This window comes from Cricetulus griseus, chromosome 2, assembly GCF_003668045.3.
Source record: "Cricetulus griseus strain 17A/GY chromosome 2, alternate assembly CriGri-PICRH-1.0, whole genome shotgun sequence".
Lineage (NCBI taxonomy): Eukaryota > Metazoa > Chordata > Mammalia > Rodentia > Cricetidae > Cricetulus > Cricetulus griseus.
In genome coordinates this window covers 87,710,806-87,726,142 of record NC_048595.1, presented here as the reverse complement: position 1 = coordinate 87,726,142, position 15,337 = coordinate 87,710,806, and the positions used below count along the sequence as shown (strand labels likewise).

General features: G+C 40.2%; 1 long non-coding RNA gene across 4 annotated transcripts in view; it reads right to left on the bottom strand.

Moving 5' to 3' along the window:
• Positions 1 to 1,605: 1,605 nt before the first annotated feature.
• The window catches only part of LOC107978439, a 38,129-nt gene continuing 24,397 nt past the window's right edge, over positions 1,606 to 15,337 (bottom strand). For 2 of the 4 annotated variants that reach the window (XR_004768254.1, XR_004768255.1), the window contains exons 2-4: positions 14,051 to 14,664; positions 3,523 to 4,587; positions 1,606 to 2,468 (exon numbers count right to left, since the gene is read on the bottom strand). This is a non-coding gene — a long non-coding RNA (uncharacterized LOC107978439). The remainder of the gene's footprint in view (positions 2,469 to 3,522; positions 4,588 to 14,050; positions 14,665 to 15,337) is intronic. The other 2 variants (XR_003482867.2, XR_004768256.1) reach the window with 2 other exon arrangements.

Sequence of the window (15,337 nt, the reverse complement as noted above, 5' to 3'; positions counted from 1 at the left end):
AATAGAAGCAAATAGACCTACCAAGAAATACTGAAAAGGTGTATGCACCCATTAACAAACATTATATGGTGTTTTGAGACATTCTTCTAGGGAGGCAGAGGTTGTGTGAATTCTCCAATAATTTTCTTATGAATTAGATAACCTTCATTTCTGAGAAACAGAGGTTCAAAGAACACACCATGAACAGTATAAAGTAAGTCCCCCAGGACTTATGATTGACTCTGTCCTTACTGATTTTTTTTGTCATAGGCAATTCACTTAACATCTTTGGGCCTCCATTTTATACATTTATAAGATAGCAAGGAAGGTTGACTATTCCCCCTTTTTCCTCAGGGGCTTTGTGAGGTCTCTGAGTGTGTGTACAACACTTGTGTGTACACACCCAGTGCTTGGAGGATACTTGACACATTTGTATTCAGTATGTTGACTTTGTTATTGCTGCACCAGATACTTCTATTCTATATTCCCACTGAAGTAATGAGTGGAGCAAAGGCATCCTTGACAAAGACTGAAGTCTCTTTTTATGAACTAAATAAGCAGAAGACAATTTACAGCCCTTTGTGTGCCTCAGTTGCCTTGTCTGTAAAATAGAAGCAGTCACAGCTGAGTAGTGTCTGGAGTGACCTGTGGGATGGTGGCATTAAAATTACAGCAGAAGACTTGGGATCTAAATGACCTGGATCCTCTCCTTGCTCTCAGGCATGTCTTGCTTGGTATGATTAAAAAAGCAATATTTTCTGCAGGTTGATACAGTCAAAGCCCTTGGCACAGGGCATAGTCTCCAGCAGTTTCCAAGCACATTTTTTACTTGCTTGGGCTTTGTGAATTTTCCTGTGAAATTAAAAAATTCAACGTGATCTTCTCAAATTAGGGACTATTGTGGGGATCAAATAAGGACATATAAGTGAAATCACTTTTTAAACTATCAAATGGTATGATGAAAAAATTCAAATTAGTGAGTACCTAAATTAGAAAGCCAGAACTTACAAGCACAAGCTTTAGCTGACAGAATATGAAAAAATCAAATGTTTGTTAAATATCCAAGAGTAATCCAGGCAGTATATTCACATATATTTATTTGACAATTATGTAATAAGCATATATCAGATCTTTTTATTATTCTTGTGGTTCAAAAGATCCTTTCTTATCAATAATTAGGGACAGATAGTTTAAAAAATAAAGAAGTTGGTCTGGTGGTACAGGCCTAAATTCCTATTCAGGATTCAGGAGCCTAAGGCAAGAGAATAACAAGTTCAAAGTGAACCTGGGCTATAGAGTGAGTTCGGAGCCAACCTGGAAACTCAGTGGGACCTGTGTCAAAATTTTTAAATTAACAAGAAGGCTTTGCATATAGATCAATGGTACAGAGATTTGTATGTGAGCCAAGTTCAATCTGCAAGGTTACAAGAAAGAAAGCAAGGGAGAGAGGGAGGGAGGAAGGGAGTAAGGGAGTGAGGGAGAGGAGTGAGGGAGGGAGGGAGGGAGGAGGGAGGAGGGAGGGAGGGAGGGAGGGAGAGGGGAAGGGAGGAAGGGAGGAAGGGAGGAAGGAAAAGATTAATTTTGATCTGGAAGTATAAGCCAAAATAAAGACATTCCACCTCCAAGTTACTTTTAATCATGGTGTTTATCACAGCAGCAGAAAAGCAAACTAGGATATCACGGACACATTGGCTCAGTTTCTTCTGTGAAACTTAGAAGGTAGAATTCAGAAGGATTGCACTGACATGTAAAATAAATTAGAGATTAGAAATATTTTTTTCGTGTGGATGGTATGGATGAATTTGGTTCCTATATTTTAAATTGTCTTTCAGTTTGGCTTGTTATTTGGCTCTCCCTCTCTCTTTGTGTATGTGCGTGTGAGTGTGTGTGTGTGTGTGTGTGTTTATGTATGTGTGTGTCTTTGATCATCCAAAATGGAGCAAGTTTATTATCTGTCATCTCTGATCCTCACAAAACTAAGAATCAAGCATTTTTTTTTAAGTTGGCAGCAGTCACTTTCTGAAGGATGCTCAATGGAAGGATGCAGCAAAGGGAAACAGGTAAAACATAGAACATCCCTGAAGAAATGGAGAATGACCGAGAGCACATAAATTCTGTTGAGAGGCAGCCTCAGCATCCCCTGGCTTCTTGCTTTAAAGCATGCTATTCTTGGCAGCTGCATTCATCAGCATATGTGAAAATATTATCCAGAGTGCATTCTATATTTTCAGAAATGTGACATGATAACATCCCCAAAGGAAAGGGATTTGGTGGTGAACATCCATCAATTTTCACTTGCTGGACTCCCCGAGGCAAGACCTTCTGTGTCATGTCAATATTTTTTCCCCGCTAGCAACAGAACTGGAAGACTCGGGGAAAGACAGCATCTCTGTGTCTCCTCATCATTTCTTCCTCCCCCTCATTCCACCATCCTCCTCACCGTGGTGCAGGCAACGTGGCAGGGGGCAAATGTGGCTGTTATTGCTTTTCTGAAGGGAAATAATGTCAAAGATAAACAATCTTTATAGATTTAACCCAAATGTTAGTCATAAAACAACCTTCCAAAGCTTGGATGTGTAATAAGGCATCCAGCGCCAAGCTAATACTGTCAACAGGAACCATGTCCAACTTTCTAAACTGCTTTCATCTGCACAAAGGGCAGCTTTTCATATCTGAGGAGGATAACACTCTAAAACAGGACCGACAACACATTTGCCTGGCTTCTATTCAGCTAGATCCCAACACATGTTTGTGCTATGACAATAGACTGGAGTAGGCAAACCAGAAGCCCTGTTGAAGGCTTCTTATGCAGAAGACACAAAGGATTTGTCCAACCAGCACTTTTCAGTCTGAACAGCATGCAAAGTTCTCCTGTAACGTGTAAAACCATTGGCCTGCTTGGTACTATGTTTCATTCAATCATGGGTCTGAACCATAGCCAACAAGTTTGTGGGGCTCAGAACTTCTGAACCTGTGGTAGATGATGGTTGGCTTGGCTTTCTTGTGGTGGCAGCCTGATTTAAAGGGAGTATTTTTTCTTTTTTTTAATTTAAAGTAGAATCAAGCTTGTTTTACATGTCAATCCCAGTTCCCTCTCCCTCCTCTCCTCCCCTGATCCCTACAAACCCTTTATCCCATCCCCTTTCTGCTCCTCAGGGAGAGTGAGGCCTTCCATGGGGGTCTTTAGAGTCTGTCCTATCATTTGGAGCAGGGCTTAGATCCTCCCCAGTGTGTCTAGGCTGAGAGATTATCCCTCTATGTGGAATGTGCTCCCAAAGTCCATTTGTGCACTAGGGGTAAATACGGATCCACTAGCAGAGGACTCATAGATTGTCCAGGTCTCCTAACTGACACCCACGTTCGGGGGTGTCTGGGTCAGTCCTATGCTGGTTTCCCAGCTATCATTCTGGGGTCCATGAGCTCCCCCTTGTTCAGGTCAGCTGTTTCTGTGGGTTTCTCCAGCCTGGTCTTGACCCCTTTGCTCATCACTCCTCCCTCTCTTAAAGGGAGTATTTTTTTTAACCTAATTAACCAAATACTTACAACTATACTTCACAAAGAGAAGCCAATGACTGTAGCTAGCCACCACTCAGTAATAAACATCTTCATTGGTCAAGAAGCCCACCATGGCATCATAAGAAGCTGTTGGATCCATGTAGACCATCTAAATTTCCAGTTAGTTGTGTATGGGAACAGAGCTGAAATTTCTCAATCACAAGGGAAAGATCATCATAAACTATATAAAATTATTTAATTTGATCACTCTTTCATCCTACTTGGCCTGCATGCTGCAAACTAGCAAATGTTTTCTCTTTTATGTATATACTTTAAAATGGTAATACATACCTTTAATTCCAGCACTCAGCAGAGGCAGGTGGATAATTGTGAATTCTAGGCCAACCTGGTCTACAGAGAAAGTTCCAGGACAGCTTCCAAAGCCACAGAGAAACCCTGCTTCAACCCTCTACCTCCAAATAATAATAAATAGATAAAATTTTAAAAATCCATAGTATATATTCATTGTATATGACACAATAATACATAAGGGTATTTCCATATGAGTATATATTATGTTATATGTATTACAGAATTAACTTCTATTCTCTCTTTTCTTCCTCCTGTCCCCTCCCATTGGCCTCCCTTGTTCTCCTAGACTGTTTTGCTTCTAATTTTATGTCATCTATACATCCATGGCTTTATGCCTATATAAAATGTAAGTACCACAGATGAGAGAAAACATGTCATATTTTTATAGGGAAATGCATATATGAATGAAATTTTATCACAAGGCTCCAGTATTTGTTTAGAGCTACCCTTTGTATCTGAACAAGAAACAGGACAAATAAGAATTCAAATACAAAAACGAAAAGCCTTGGGAGAAGAGTTTAAGCAAACACAGAGAATAAGTAACAGTGACTTAGCCCATGGCTTCCTCTCTGTTTCGTCTCCCCTCTGGCTGCTTCATCAGTCAGTTGAAAATGGAAATGAACAACTATAACAATGCCTCCTGTAGCCTAGAGCATGAGAAGCCAGGTGAACTGAGAGGGGACAAGGTCAGCTACTTACCAGTGATCATGGGTCAAAGGGAAGCCAGGTTCATCCACTCACCTATTTTCAAAATTAAATGATTGTAAATTGAAAACATTCCTGATGAAATAAAAGGCAGTCATGGCACTGGGTAATATTGCACTTCAGAGACAAAGGAAAATATGCACCTCAGACTAAGTATTGTAAGTGCAAAGGGACCATCTCTGTTTAGTGCTGTCAACTAGATTTAGGAAAAACGCCTGGAAAACAGGGTTATGAAACAAAAGAGGAAAGATGAGATGACTGTGATGGGGTCAAATGGTAGACACAGCTAGAAGCTAGATGAACTGGCTGTCTACGCGGATTCCTTTTATACTCTTGTTTGCCTTCTCAGATAGAGGTTGAGAGTCGGGCTTGAATAATGGGAACTCAACAAAATGAGAAAATTCTCCAAGAAATTAAAATGCAATTGTGGCTAAAGAGTTGCTTTTAGAGAATTAAGGATAGAAATCCCTGGGTGTGATGTGAGAGGCAGAGAAAAAGAATTCAGAAGTGCAGAAGCAAAAATGTAGAAGCGAGAAAAGAATGAAGAAAAAAGACAGTAGATATATAGGGAAGAGGACAATGGAACCCCAATTGGTGTTTATGACTAAAAATCTGGATTGAACAAGAAATAATCAATACATAGAACTACAACTAAAGAACTGAGGAGTCACTGGGCACTTACTATGGAAATAGCAGATTCTTGTATTAAAATTCAAAAATGACAATGTATACTTCTCATGACTTATTTTATCCATCTAACCCATCTCTTATTTCACTTGCTTCATTCCCTTGTATTCCTACAGCAACAGATCACTCTTCTCTCTACACAAGTGTATCATTCCAAGGGCTTTTAAAAATCAGACTTACTGGAAGGTATTTGTACTCAGAAAAGCTCATTGCTTTTAAATACACAAGTTGCTAATAAAATTGAAGTGAAAGAAAGTACATTTCACCTATCTCTCACAATTCCCTCCTTTGTCGTACAGGCAACACCTCTATCATTACCTATGGAAGTGATTGTTCTTTTGTTGCTAGTTTCTCTTTGCTAGATTTAACATGTACTCACATGATGTGATGTTTTTGAAGCTAATAAAAACCATTAGATGTATTAGTAAATATGTACTCTATTCAATGCATGGTGTACTATGAAATTAATTGTGTATTGCTACAGCAAAACCCCAGAAGCTGGGTAGTTTATTTTTCAAAATATAATTATTTAGAATTATTTAGATAACAGTGTTGGAGGCTGAAAGTCCAAGATTAGATGACTCATTTCTTCAGCCTCTAGTTAAAGCTTTCTGACTGGGTCATTGTATGGTACATGGCGTCACATCACTTGTAACAAGATAAAAAAAAAAAAAAAGAACCAGAGACTGATATTGGGGTTCAAACTTCAAGTTGAAAAACAGTAAAGCAAATTAGTGGGCCACTAGCTCTCACCTCAAGCTTGGGCTGAATGGGCTGATTCACACACGAGCTCTTCACTAAGCCTCAAATTATTGCCTCTCCTCAGTGTGGCTGGAGAATGAATGCCTCATACTGAGTAACATCCCTCTAGTGCTGAGATTAAAGGTGATCTGTTACTCTTTTAGACTGATTCAGTCTCATGTATCCCCGGGTGGCCTTGAACTCAAAGAGATCCATCTACCTCTTAATCCTGAGTCCTAGGATTAAAGTTGTGTACTAACACCTCCTAGCTTCCGGCTGTTGAGATTGAAGGTGTGTGCCTGGTTTCTATAACTTGTGGCTGACTTTGCTTTTTGAATCCTCAGGCAAGCTTTACTAATTCATAAAAACATATCACTACAATCAATGATATGTGAGAAAGTGGCAATCGACAATGAAGAAGGGTCCAGACATATAGAATGATCTCACTTTATCTTATACAGCTCTCATGATAATTAATCTAGTTCTAAAGACCTAACCCACTTTCTAAGATGGACCCATGAATTCCCACAAGGCCCCACATCTAAAAAGCTCACTACCTCACAATATGGTTGTGGTAGAAGCATAAAAGTTGTAAGGACAAACATCATCCCTTCTTAGTCTTCTTGTTTGCCTACTTTCTTGTTCCTTCATCAACATCCTCATTTTCTTTCCCCATTCATCCTGGGCCTCCAGATGGTACTCACTTGCTAGGGCAGCTATCTTCCTCCTCTCCTCACCATTTCCTGATACATTTCTGCTCCTCCTTGGACACTCAACTTGAAAAGCCTGATAAAAGCTTTTAAGACTCACAAGTTCCTCTTCACACATATAATTTTCCACAGCCCTTTTTCCTATTTTACCATCTCTACCATGAGTAATTCACAGACCAGTGTATTTACTGGGCTGCAGCCAGTCTGTGCCTCCTGATATCCAGGTATCTACACTGTAGATTTGAGCCAGCATGACTTACTTGAAGTTGCTGTTGTTTGTGAGTGTTCCCCCATGGATCTGGGTAGATATCACTATAGGTGGAGAACTTGTGATCCAGGATTGTGGAGAGTTCCAGTAACAGAGAGCATATATAGATCATTAATCTAGAATGTATAACCCAACACACTTTCTTTTTAATTACTTCTTTTCATGTTTACATATGTGTATGTATAGGTATGTTGGCACACATATGCACAGGTACAGTGTGCAGGGTGTGTGGGTGGGTGGGGTGGGGGAGATTGACCTGAAGAGTCTTTCCTAATCTTTCCTGATAATTCTGAATCTGAAGTTCACTTACTCAGCTAGTCTTTCCAACCAGCTTGCCCTGGGGATTCTGTCTCTATATCCTGACCACTAGGAGTAAAATGGACTGTCACTAGGAGTACAATGGACTGCCATGAGTACCTGGCTTTTAAGTGGGTTCTGGGGATCTGAACTCCAACCTTCAAGCTTGTAGAACAAGCACATTATCTACTGGGTCATCTTCTCAACTCTGAGTGATTTTCTAAGAGCACAACTGCATTTTTCCTAAAAGGGAGTTGAGTGCTGTGTACCAAGGGCTGGAGTGAATGGAGACTCCAGCAGGAGAATGTTCTTGAGCACAGGCCTGGATGGTCATTGGTATGGTTCGGGGAAGCATCTGGTCAAGGTTTGTGTATCTTTCCTTGTAACTGAAATTATTCACTGTTTGTAGTGAAATAACTTTCCCCAGTGCCTTCAGAACACACCAGACACATCACTGAGCATAGATCATGGACATTTAAATTATATACCATATTCTCTGGTTCAGTTGAGAAACCAGTCAGGACATGCTATCCAGAAGTATGAGTTACTAGCACAGAATCAAGATAATACAATTTCAAAAGCCAATGCTCTGCATACCCTAATGCCTGGGCTCAGGGCCCATTGTCAGGATTCTGTTATTAGCTTTTCTGAATCACATTTCACATCTGTTAAATTTAGTCATATGAGTCTGATTTTATAAGGTAGCATTTCTGTAAGTGGCTTTTATTCTGTCGGGTATGGCACAAATGTGAACATCGTCCTTACAATAGAAATCATCTCGGAATTCAACCCAATGGCTGACTCCCAGGCAAATGCTTTACTGATCAGGACAATCTCATGCATCCTTTCCAACTTCTCCATCTTTACCTGTCCACATGCTCACAGCAGACTAAAATTCAAATACATGACAACAAAATACATGACATTCTTTCCTTTTACTGTATTTGTCAAAGAAGCACCAACACTGGAGATCACACTTTCTTTTTACTATTGTTTGCTTGCTTTGTTTACCTTGAAAAATACAGTCTTTCAGTAAGCAGCCACTTCCCAGGGTCTATGGAGGCCCCATACTCTGGAAAGGGGAAGGGAATAAGACAAGGCTACCAAATAATGTTAAAAATCTATGCATGTTCTAACCAAGCATTCAGTCATGGCAGTAAAGGGCTGTGAAGTTCATCATGTCATTCCTCCCTTCTAGACATGTTTTCTGACCTGAGACCACTTCCCTTCAGAGAAAAGGAAAAGGTGTTCCCTTTTCTTCAGATAGCAGCAACAGTACTTGGTAACCAAGCCGTAACCTGGAGTGGATGTTCACTCGTTGTCTGAGGGACAGGAGACAACAAGCATACATTTAAAATGTTTTATTAGTCAACACGGAGTTATAGGTGCTGCCAAAAGGCATAAACAAACATAAAAGAAAGAGAAGACCCATCAGAGGTAGAGTGACCAGGAATTTCTCCATGATGACCACAGCTCTTCCCACCTCACAGTCAATTAATTCAGGTTAAGCACTTGACATTGACATCAGCACCAAACCAGAGTTTAAAACACAGACAAATGGGCAAAGGCTGCAAGCCAGGGCTCCCCTAGCACCCTTTAGAGACTTAGCTGTTAAATCCTTACCACCAGCAGCTTGAAAGCAAGCTCTAAGGGATTTAGAGTCTATTAAGAACCTTCGGTGTGGTCCCTGGCATCCATGCAACCTTCTGATACAGTGACTATTACTTGGTTTCATGTTGGGCATCATTAAGAGTCTTCAAGATGTTTCCCGCTCACTGAGTTAGACAGGCACAGCTGGAAGTCCAGGCAGCCTGTTCTGGCTGACTCTGTAGCCCAAGGTCTTTCCAGTGCATTCTGAATTGCAAAGTCTGTGATGGCAAGATGGCTCACACACACAGCTCTTGCTCAGCACCTCCAATCTCCTTCATATTTTTTTTTCTCCCAGTGACATTTGGGCATCTGAAAAGCCACTTCCAGGACATTCATCTGGCAGGTCCTATGGTTCAGCTGACTTCTTCAAAGATAACTTCTGCAACTCATGTCAGAGTTCAGTTCCACATCTACTCTGAGCGTTCTGACTTTCTGACATGGAGAAGATGTATTTCTGGACCTTTGGTGAGAGGGGAGCACAGAGCAGCCTAGCAGGAGTATTCTATCAATTATATCACCCCTCCGGGAGTCTCATTAACATGAAAATGTTGGAGGAGAATAACTAAAGACTTCAACAATGAAAAGTCCCCTGTGAAGGCTTCCTTGAATTTATGGTTAAGAAAAAGTGTCCACCTTGCATATCCCTCTGCACATAATTCAAGCAGATGAGATCCTTTTTGGACGATTTTAAATAAATTATCTTAGCAAATGAGGGACCAACCAGAATAGATTGCCTCGGGCCAAAATCCACAAAGGCAGTGTGGAGATGGCAGATGCTTAACAAGTCCATATTATTTAATTCCCACACCTGTGGAATAGCGGGATGTTATTTCCATTTTAAGGTCAACTCAGTTACCACAAGTAGGTAGTACAATAGGCAACTTCTAAAATAAACCTAAGGGCTCTGCTTTCTAATCCTTCTTGGCTACAGACTTACTTTCTTTTGTTTTTCAGTTATGGTCACTCACTGTCCCAAATATTAAGGAGAAAAATCCAAAAATAAATGATTCATACATTTTAAATTGTATGCTGCTTTACTCTATCCTGCCCAGCAGATGGATAAGCTTTTTTTCCAAGGTGTCTCTACTGTATATGGTACCTATTTATCTTAGTTCTATTTTCTGTTGCTGTGATAATATTGCAACACAAGTAATTTAGGGGAAAATGGGTTTACTTTAGCTCACTGTTTTCATGTTATAGTCCATTATAGTAGGGGAATCATACCAGCAGGAATTTGAGGAAGTTATTCATATCACATAACCAGGAACACAAAGCAATAAATGTATATACGTTACTGTCCAGCTCACTTTCTCCATTCTTATATAGTTCAGCATCTTCTTCCCAGGGAATAGTGCCACCCTTAGTGGCACCCACAAGGCAGCCTTACTTAGACAATCCCTCACTGATACTCTCTTCTTACATTACACTAGATTGTGTCATGTTGACAATTCAACACCACCTGTTAATGATTTAGTAATTGTCTTGGTTATCAAATCAGCTATGGTTATTCGCAATGCTTGTATTCTTACATATCTTGCTAATGGTTGCTGTTATGGTTTGACTTTGAGATGTCCTATGCAGAGGTTCAGGTGGTTAAACACTTGGCCCCTAATTGATAGTGCTGTTTTGGAATGTCATAGAACCTTTAGGAGGAAGAGCCTTCCTAAAAGTGAGTCACTGAAGAATAGGCCTTCACATTTAATAGCTAGGTCTACTTTTGGTCCTTTCTTTGTTTTTTGCCTGTGATCATCTACCTCACACTCCTGCCACCATGCCTTTCTAGCCCATGAACTATAGCTCTGTAGAATATAATAAAATGAGCCTAATAATAAATAATAAAATAACAAAAATAAGACCTTTCTCACTTCAGTTGCTTCCTGTCAGTAATTTATTCACAGAGACAAGAAAGTAACACAGTCCCAAAGCAAGGTTATGATGCTGGAGTTCCAGATCTGACAAGAAAAGATTATAAGATTGTGTGTGCAGAATTTATTTCAGGGATACCCTGGGTTCTTCAGACAAATTCTTCAACTCCATCTCCTTTGCCTTTCCCACCTATCAGGTCTTATAGCAGAGATTCTTCACCAGTAATTATGTCTCTACAGAGGGGAGCTTCCAACCCAAGCTTGATATCCTTCTCAGAGCCTTTTCTGTGAGGGGATACATATGACCACCATCAACATCACTATCAAACACCAGGCACTTAGGGGGCATTCACCTAATATCTATGTGAACACCAAAAGTGGCATCTCTATTTTTTTGAATTTTCATGTCTTCTATATCCAAGAGGATGTCTAGCTCAGAACAGGTCATCCACCAGTAATGTATGATTTAATCCAGGAGGCAAATCCTCCCAAGACCATCACCATTGGGTTTTCTAAAAAAACAATTACTGGTTTGTCAAAAATATCCTTGTATAGAATTTATTGCTATTCATGTGGCCATTCCCTTCTGTTGTGTTGTTTGTTTTTATCACTTGCTCTTCTGTCTTGACAAGTCTAAAAAGTTCAAAGGAATTTCCCTCACATATTCAGATTTAGTGTCTAATAGAATATGAATACAAGGAGGGACAGTAAACAATTGTATGTACTTTTGTGAGCTAACTGTGAGGACTGCTTTAGATAGTGAAGACACTCAGACTATGTTAGCTGAGGTCTGCTTTTACAGGAACAAATAGCTACCTCCCTAAACAATGTTAGTGTTCACGTTCCTTGCCTCTAAGCTTCAAAGATAAAATGAGCATGTTTAAAGAAAGCTGAGGAGAAACATCAATGATACTGCCTTTACATTATTCTGCCCATTGACTTTGTGCAGACTAGAAATCAGAAGTATCTACTACTCACTAGCTACTATAAGATTAAATGTATATTTTATACCACCTATGCATAGATCTAGAAATGACCATCTTAGGTCATAATTTCACTTATCCATTTCCTTTACACTTGTTTAGCCAATTGGGATACTCAAGGGTTAAAGGAAAAAAAGATTTAGTCCATTGGAAAAAACATTAAGATGTGAACCACATTTAGTATTAGAAATACTAATACAGAACCAACGTATTAACAGAAGACAAAGTTAGACTTGGAATGGAATGTAAGTGTGTGTGTGTGTGTGTGTGTGTGTGTGTGTGTGTGTGTGTATACATGTGTTCAAACACTTGTCATTTAATTGGCTCAGGAAACCCAATATCTTCACCTCTTAAAGCCTAATTTCTTAATCTGTAAAATGGACCAAAGTCTTAGGAACTCACCCTGGCTGTGTTATGAAGCTGAAAGAGAACGTTGCCTATCAAAGAGCCTACCAGAGCTCTAGGCAGATGGCAGACAGTCACTCAATTGTAACACAAATTCTATAGGTCTTAAAAATAAAAGCCCGGATTCAGATATAGGGGGAAATGCTGAGAGATCAGAGAGATGAAGGAACAAACCCACAGCCACCTTACCTACTCAACTTCCCAGCCAAAAAGAGTTTGAGCTCCTGTCTCCTCCCACCTTATCACTTACTGTGTGTCTGTACAGGCCTCCAGACCTCTATGATTAACTAGAGGTTAGCTCTACCCTGTGATCTTCAGGCAAGCTTATTTGTTAGAATATAAACAAGGTATCACTACACTCAATGATATTAAATCCCATTGTAAAGGAGAATGGCTGCTCCCCCCCCAAAAAAAAAATGGATAAAAAATAATGACATAAACCAAGCCTTTAAATGGTAGGTAATTAAGAGCAAAACTCTCCATTGCCTCTTTACTTTTCTAATCACACTGAACATAGTGTTAGAATTAGGGGCTGGTCCTTTTTGAAAGTTGTTTCCATGGAAATATAAGGCTGGATTTATAAAACAAAACAAATTACTACATTACAAACAACTGTGCCATTTAAAATAAACTCCCAAACCTGTGAATTATTCTAAGATAAACATATTACAAATTCCACTCCTTTAAATCGGTTATAACTTTTTGAATATTTTGATGCCCTCTACCAATGGACTCAATGAAAGGGCTAACATCCAGGGAAAAACGAAGGAAAAGTAGACACTAGCAAAGCAATGTGCTCATTAGAAGGTCTCAGATTCTTTGGGAAGTAGCTATTCAGTTCCAAAGAAGAGTTGACCTGAGATTCACAGAAGTCATGGAAACTCCTGGCTGTGGAGGTGACCTCCTGCTCCTAGGTGCTCTGTCTGCTTCAGGGTTCAAGTTTCTCCTGCTTTGATAACCTCGAGGCATATCTGCATAAGGGTCTACTTTGCCTCTGTAGTCTTTCCTTGAAGTATCAGTCTCCACCTACTCCCACAAGACTATGAAGCCAAATCACTTCCCCACTCCTCTCATTTCTTCAGAACCCTAGTGCCAGGCCTCCATAGCCTGAGACATCAAATCCTATTATATACTCAAATAAGGTGTTTTCTGATTCTTCACTATACCTGGCTCAGTCTCTCCAAGAATGACACTTTTATCCATCCAGGAACTCAAGTCAGAAACTTGGAAGTAGATTTAAACTTACCTCTTACTCTTCGTAGCTCCCCAGTCCAGGTCTTATTGATCTATCTTCTAAACCTTCATGAGTCAGACCCAGGCTTCCTTGTCACCACCCTGCCTCAGACTCACACTATCTCCTTCATGCTGCAGCTAATATTGGAATGTCCATAGTCCAGCTCATTCAAACACTGGCTAGATTGCCAAAAGATAGAAGAAATGCCTGAGGCAAAACCTGAGGTAGGAAGTAACTTAGAGGGAAGCCCACAGGTAAATAAACCCAACAACCAGATCAAGTAGGCAGCGACAGCAAAACTAAAGGAAAATACCTCTTTCACTAACTAAGAAGTCCAGGCAAATAGCACCTATCTCATGGTATCTCCCCCCAGAAAGTCCCAGGCTAGACCAGTAGCACCTCTCTCCCATGGTGTCCATCTGTGCTTATCCTCTCCATGACACTGCTAAGTTCTAGCTGGAACAAAAACCTTTAACTCTCTTCACAGTGTTCCTTTGTTGCAAAACTACCACAGGTAGAGAGGATTTACAAGTTAGTCTACATAAGCAGTGATGCCATTGGCTTGCTAGCTTGGAATGCACGCCAGCATTCCAAGGAACAGTTTACTGAGTATACTTGTAAAGAGCAGATTCTTCTCTAGGAAACACTAGTGTACTCACCTCCCAGTACGCATGAGAAGTAAGTGACCCCCTAGGTAGCCTTTATGCAAACATTGTGGTTTGTATTCACTCCAGTCTCTTTTGCTTCCTTGGCTTGTCTAGAGCCTTGGGAATGGAAAGGTGCATTTCAGGTATCCCATTATCTGACATGTAATTTTTTTCTCAGGGATCATACAAATATATTCCTAATGGACCTTTCTAGCCTTGCCTAGCATCACGCTACTTTCCACAAGGCAACCATAGTGAAATTTCTAAAAGACAAGTTTGACCACTCTGCACCCTGGATGTAGGCAAGACAACTGGACATCCTGGTTAGTTTTAACTGTCCACTTGACACAGCCTAGAGTCACCTGAGAAGGGAGTCTCAAATAAAGAATTGCCTAGATTAAACTAGTTTATGGGGATTGTCTTGATTATCTGTGTGGGGACTTGATTGTCTATGTGGGGTTTGCCTGGACTGTTAACTGATGTGGTAGGGCCAAACCCACTGTGCATGGCACCGCTCCTTGGGCAGGCAGTCCTGAGTGAGCCAACAAGTTGTATTCCTTCATAGTTCCTCCTTCAAGTTCCTGCTTGAATTCCTTTACTGACTTTCTTCTATGATGGACAGTAACCTGTAAGTTGAAAGAATTCTTCAATTATTTCAAGTCCCCCTAATTTGCTTTTAGTCAGTGTTTTATCACAACAGAAAGGATAACACTTGGTGTCTCACATGTATTCCTACCAGATTCTCTACCTCTACTTTACATTGATCATCTCATGACAAAGACCTCCACAGCAACGCTAAGCAGTTACTTTCTCTACAGTTAACTTTCTTTCTGCATTAATCTAAGATCCCTGAAGAACAAAGCACCCAGCTGTAGAATGTGACCTTACAAGACAGTTCTGAGTTCAGCTTCATGAACTTAATTGTGAGTCTCCTGCTTGCTAGCCAAAACACAAGCAATTTAGAGTCTTTGTCCAGTTTCTTTTTTTTTTTTTAGAAAAAAATAATAAGAATACTGAACACAATAGAATTAAATGAGCTGAGACTTAAAGGATGAGGAGTCAGCCATGCAAAGCCATGGAAGATACATGAAAGAATAGAGAGCCAGAGTCCCCACTGATGAGACCAGAGGCACTGAAAAATTCAGAGCCTTGAGCCCTGCAAAAGTCTTTCAGCCTAGGATCACAGCTTCTAAGAGGAAGCAGAGAAGCCCCAGAGTTAACACATGGTGCCTGGCAGCCCTCATTAACAGAGATCTGCTTCATTTCTCCTACCCCATTTGGATCCTTTCCAGAATCTAC